Source organism: Notamacropus eugenii, chromosome 2, assembly GCF_028372415.1.
Source record: "Notamacropus eugenii isolate mMacEug1 chromosome 2, mMacEug1.pri_v2, whole genome shotgun sequence".
NCBI lineage: Eukaryota > Metazoa > Chordata > Mammalia > Diprotodontia > Macropodidae > Notamacropus > Notamacropus eugenii.
In genome coordinates this window covers 84,902,549-84,908,880 of record NC_092873.1, presented here as the reverse complement: position 1 = coordinate 84,908,880, position 6,332 = coordinate 84,902,549, and the positions used below count along the sequence as shown (strand labels likewise).

Here is a 6,332-nt window from a genome sequence, read left to right as displayed (position 1 = left end):
CCTGAGCAGCTGAGCAGAGATGTCAGCCCTCACAGCCCTGGAAGAACAGAAGCCTCAAGCTAAAGCTGTCAGCTGCCATCACCTCTTCCAAGACTCTCCCTCCCCTTGGCTGCCCAGTGACACATCCTGTAACATACTGAGCTTGCTTCTTTACTTAAACTTTGCCAGGAACCAGAATTTTGCCTCAACCATGAGGTTAGCTAGAGACAAACAATATTTTAAAATTAGATCATTTAAGTTAGACAATTCAAATAAGAGTGACTAAGTATTAGGAACTTTCCTAATGGAAGTGATTATGTGATTATGGAAGCTATTGTGTGATTATACCCCTAACTTTATTGTGATTATACCCTAACCCCTAATCACTTACTGTGATTATACCCCTAACGTTTAATACAAACATCATAAAGAAACGGAGGGGCGGGGTAGAGGGGAACAGGGACCCTGATGGGTTTCTATATGGCCTCTAGTCTAAAAAAGAGTTAATTGTAACAGACTGTGACTAATTAAACCTTCAGAGACAAAGAGGGTAGGGAGAGAGGGCAATATTGGCAGCACCCTCAATCTCCTCCGTTATACAGTAGTTAAAAGGATTTGAAACTCTCTGCAGGGTTTAATTATCTGTCTCTTGGTAGTCTTTAGTACAAAAAGCTGGCATGCCAGGAAGCAGAAACTCTTCCTTCAGCATTCTTAGTGGGGATCAACCTATCCTTTCCCTAAATAAACTCAAGAGGGTAAATAAACAGTCTTTTGGTTTTAAAGTTGTTGGGTAGTTGCTAGGTAGTGCAGTACGTAGAGTGCTGGGCCCGGAGTCAGGAAGACCTGAATTCAGATTCAGTCTCAGATACTTAACTAGCTGCGTACCCTGGAGAAGTCAATTGCTCTCGCTTCCCTCAGTTTCATCTACTGTAGAATGGAGATAATAATGACATTTACTTTATGAAGTTTTTATAAGGTTCCTAGTACATAGTAAGTGGTTTTGTTATTCAGTTGTTCCACCATGTCTGACTCTTCGTTACCCCTTTGGGGTTTTCTTGGTAAAGATACTGGAATGGTTTGCCATTTCCTTCTCTAGTTCATTTTACAGATGAGGAAACTGAGGCAAACAGAGTTAAGTGATTTGTCCAGGGTCACACCCCTAGTAAATGTCTGAGGCCAGATTTGAACTCAGGAAATTGAGTCTGAAATGGACGGACTGAGACAGGCACAGGCAAGAGTCAATTGAGAATTTGGGAGCACCTTTATTAGCTGGCGGCTGTCCACAAAGGTGGCAGCCCTGAACCAAGGTGTGTGTGCCTTTTAAGCATCTTAGCACCTCCCGGTACAGCCTTGCGGTTCCAATAGCACACATTTTTCACAGAACAGTTTTGACAGGGGTTCCTGGGTACTGCTAGGCAAGGGGGCACAACAGAGAGGGGGGCCCAGGCAGCTGCTAGGCAAAGGGGTACAACAGAGATGGGGGCCTAGGCAGCTGCTAGGCAAAGGGGTACAACAGAGAGGGGGGCCCAGGCAGCTGCTAGGCAAAGGGGTACAACAGAGAGTGTAGCCACTAACAGAAAGTGGCTACTAGGCCCAACCCTGCCTAGAAACTCAACAGACATTTCTCGACCCAGGGGCTCTGGGGGGAGGAGGGGAAATAATGTCCACTTCACTCCCCCCTTTTCATGTAACTAATTTAAATGAGGGACTCATCAGAGTCCAAAGGGGTATGACTGGCTTGATGTGTGAACGATGTATCCACACCTTGCGTCCTGCGACCTTAACCGTTGATAAATTTGACAGGATCACTTGAAAAGGCCCAGTCCACCGAGTTCAAGCGAGGATCTCCGGGGTAGTTGTTGCTTGATATAAGGATTTGAGAGCACTCTGGACCTCACGCAGAACCTGTAAGGTTTAGGAGGGCAGCATTAGAAAAGTCAGGAAGCCAACACCCAGAATTAACAGCTTAAGGAACAACCGGGGGGCTACTCTGAATATGATTTCAAAGGGGGACAGAGAGAGAGAGAGAGAGCCTCAGGATTGGGGGTACACCTACCCCGAAGCAGGGCAAAAGGAAGGAGACTCACCCAGGTCTCGCCAGTTTCAACCTTAAGCTCAGCAATATGCTCCTTCAAGGTCCTATTCATCCTTTCTACCTAGCCTGAACATGTACTCAAGCATCCCACCCTGTCTCCCTTTAAGCAGATGGGACCCAACATATTTTGGGATAAGGGATGAAGTTCTCGGCTTCTGAAACTGCTTCCTGCTGAGACTGGATGTAGAGCTGACCCTGCCTCACAGGGTCCCAACATTGGAGGGGTTAGGTCTTTAACCAGTATGAGGAACTTGACGATTCAGGGGGTGATAGGTTATATTACAATTCTCGAGAAAGGGACGTCCCTCCATCAGGTCGGGGAACCTGGTGGAGGGAAGCAACTTACGGACCCTAACGCAGAGAATCCCACTTAATTGCTCATGTGACTTTAGAAAAGAGGGGAGGGGGAGAAGCAAGACAACACTACAACAAACAGTAGGGAGATTTGAGTGACTTCCAGGTTTTAGCTACAGCCCACAGTGCTTTCACAAAGAAAGCTGGTAGTTGGTAAGGGGGGGAAACCAACCGACCGTCCACAAGCCCTGGATACCCGAAACTCAGGTATCCAAGGAGAAAGGCCTCATGGAAAATTAAATACAATCCTCACATTCTTTCCCCTATACATTCTTCCCTTCATCTATCCCCTTTATTTACAAGGGGACTATCCATGTTATAAGTACAGATACAGAGATTTAAGATACAAAGGTAGATCAATGAATTATCCATTCAGAGGTTCCATCTCATCTGGGAAGGGACATCCTCCGATGCAGTTTTCTGATCTAGATGCTCCTTCAGTCATCTTCAGCACAGCATCTCTGCACATTCTTTATCTTCTTGTAGAAATTTGGATGTCCACTCTCCTACAATACTGACCTTAATACCATTTCAGATGACCATTCTTAAGCTCTATACCTTTATCACACTACAAAATCAAAATTGGGACTTTGGCCAATTGTCATATTTAAGAAATCCACATTGGAACCCAATATTTACATCTTACACTAAGATCTAAAGTCCTAAACCTGATAGCTTAATTTTAGACTTAGCCTCAGATGTTCCCCTACCAATAATCCGTTATTTCATAAATCTGATATTAAACTTACAAGACTTTTGACTATAGGAAATTGCTACTAAGAGTAGGGACATTGCAGGGAAGCAACATCTCCCTAACTTCATGTTAATTCCAGGCAGGAGCAGATTGTCAGCTGGCATTCAGCCAGGCTTAAAGTCTGCCAGGTGTCAGTGGGGAAATTGAGTCAGGAGAATCCTACCTCAGCCCAGGCTGAACAGCCGTTCTCCCAACTTTACCATGAGATCACTTCTTGCACTTCATACCAGCATCTCACAGGCTTACTGACATCATGGATCAGAGGCTCAGACCACCTTTCTTGCTATCCTCACCTGCAGTTAGACTCAGAAGAACAGTCAGTTAATAGTCCCATGACATCTTAGAATAGCAAGTTCCAATAATCAGGTTTCAGATATGACTATAATTTCACATTGGCTAAGGAACATCCTTGACTCTGTTTGAATTCAGGTAGGGGTGAAATTTTCCAATCATGCAGTATCTGTATTATAGCCAGACTCAGGAACAGTCAGGTGGGAAATATTCCTTTCTAAAAGGACACAGTGGGGAAACTGACCAGGAGAATCCCATCCTAGATTGAGTCTAGAATTATCCTCTTGGTGTTTCCTCTCCAGATACAAATTTCACCTGATAACAGTACAGGATGCGGGATAACAGTCCGTCTGAGTAACTTGTGGCATATTCTTTCAGATACTGATTTAATGCAGACAACTACACCCAAATTCAAACTTAAACAAAAATATTTATGGTCCCAAATGCTTTTACTTTAAACAGCAAATTTCACTAATCCCAACTTAAAGCCAAATACAGTTATTTGTATTCCCATGGACTTGAAATAAGCAATGAAGATTAACAGGACTCACATACATAAGAGATTTCATTTCAGATCCTTCTTTCTCAAATTTAAAACTTGTCCTGATATAAAAGCCAATTGTTACAACTTTTGAGCAAGTCACATTCATTGTTAATGAATTATATAAGCCAAACAATTTTTCTTAGGACTGATGACTGTGTCCACACGAAAGGGGCCTTGGCAGTTTTACAAAACAAAAGGAATTAGCACGGATCCCATGCCTGCCAACCCCAAACGCACAGGAGGACTGTTCTGAATGCGCAGAACCAGTCTAAATAAATTATTACTCCATTCATTTCTTTCCACACATAGTAATCAATTAACAATTTTAGGTTTAGCATTAAAACAGCAGCTTTTTAGCTGTAACTTTTTTAACAGGCCAAGGTGAAAATACCTGGTTTTCTAAATAACATAACTGACTTTACACAACTTTTCCAACATCTTTTAGTTTCAACAAAATTCAGATTACAAATTGCTTTCTCTAACACCATTTCTGGATTATAGAGTAAAACAAAAATCTTGATGGTTCTAACTTTTACTCAAGAAAATTTCGCATCTGTGTCCACTCCTTAAAAATGTTTTTGAAAGAAAAAGTTGTGAAACGGCAAGTGGAAGTGAGGGAGACTCTGGAACAAAGTCCAGTGGTGCCTAGTCTCCTCCTTTTCAAACTTGCGAGTTTCACAGCCTTATCTCTGAGGTGTCTTTTCTTTTTTCTTTTTTTCTTTTCTTCTTCCCCGTGTGTGGGGAGGCTTTAGAGAGACCTTAGGGTTAGGGCGGGTAATCACATCTATCCAGATGCTGATATATAGGATCTGATCTGGATGGTCTGGATCCCCATTCACTATTCTCCACGCACATCCTGCAATGGATTTATCAAAAGTCCCCTCGGGTGGCCAATCCACCCCGAATGTGGGCCACTTTTGTTGACAGAGTAAAGTTAATTTCTCCTTGGAGACTTTGTACCCATAACCAGCTGCAGCTTGTTGGAATTGTTTAAAACACTTTATCATGAACTGCAACGGGACCTGAATGTCTTTGGCCCATGAGACCGGAAAAGGAGAGTAAGATACAAAGTCCGATTAAACTGGGGGTCAAACAAAAACACAAAACAGGAGACAGTCAAAATGCAGAATGCAGACTCAGTCAAGCGGTCTGGACTCTCGGAAACCCCAAAATACAGGAGAGCCAGACAGATACAGAGTGCAGAGTCAGTCAAGTGGTCCAGGACTCTCAGAAACCCAAAATACAGGAGAGTCCACACAGGACCTCACACAGTGTCCCACGGAGGCCAGTAAGGGCATTTCCCGCTGCGTCCAGCCTTGCCGCTTACTCTACAAGAGTACTCACCTACACAGACAGGGTGCTCAAAATGGCCAGATCAGAGGAATTTTGCTACTGGGAGCCTGGTTCGCATGGCTGTGCTTTGAGATCGGGCCGGGGAACATCCATCCCGGTGGCCACCCCCTGAAGCCAAAGCACAGTCGGGCCATCCAGGGCAGACGGTTTGCCTGTGCACACAGAGCCAGAGGCTGTCTCGGTTGAACGGATCGAGAAAAAGCACGGGCAGGTTGCCTGTGCACACAGAGCCAATGGCAGTCTCAGAGAAAAAAAAAAAAGTACGGGCAGGTGCCTGTGCTCACAGAGCCAAAGGCTATCTCGGTGGTACCTCCAAGTGAAATGGACGGACCGAGACAGGCACAGGCAAGAGTCAATTGAGAATTTGGGAGCACCTTTATTAGCCGGCGGCTGTCCTGAACAAAGGTGTGTGTGCCTTTTAAGCATCTTAGCACTTCCCGGTACAGCCTTGCAGTTCCAATAGCACACATTTTTCACAGAACAGTTTTGACAGGGGTTCCTGGGTACTGCTAGGCAAGGGGGCACAACAGAGAGGGGGGCCCAGGCAGCTGCTAGGCAAAGGGGTACAACAGAGAGGGGGGCCCAGGCAGCTACTAGGCAAGGGGTACAACAGAGAGTGTAGCCACTAACAGAAAGTGGCTACTAGGCCCAACCTTGCCTAGAAACTCAACAGACATTTCTCAACCCAGGGGCTCTGGGGGGAGGAGGGGAGGTGGGGAGGGGAAATAATGTCCACTTCAAGTCTAGACTGTAAGTGTCTCATTTCATTCCAGCCTCCAACCTGAATCTGGGCCTTCAGGTCCGGATTTCCACACATCTTTATAATGCATAGTGACAGGTTGGAGTCTTTTCAAAGGAGGATGAACAATTTGCTATGGGGACCAGAAACCATTTATATGAAGATTGATTGAAAGAACTGGGATTTTATTTAACCTGAGCAAGAGAAAGTTTAACAGAGACAT

General features: G+C 44.6%; 1 long non-coding RNA gene across 1 annotated transcript; it reads right to left on the bottom strand.

The window, feature by feature from the left end:
- Window positions 1-1,217: 1,217 nt before the first annotated feature.
- On the bottom strand, window positions 1,218-5,717 carry LOC140522298 (uncharacterized). The gene is made up of 2 exons (XR_011973268.1): window positions 5,362-5,717; window positions 1,218-1,884 (listed from the first exon to the last, which is right to left on the bottom strand). It is a non-coding gene; the product is annotated as an uncharacterized lncRNA (long non-coding RNA).
- Window positions 5,718-6,332: the final 615 nt, after the last annotated feature.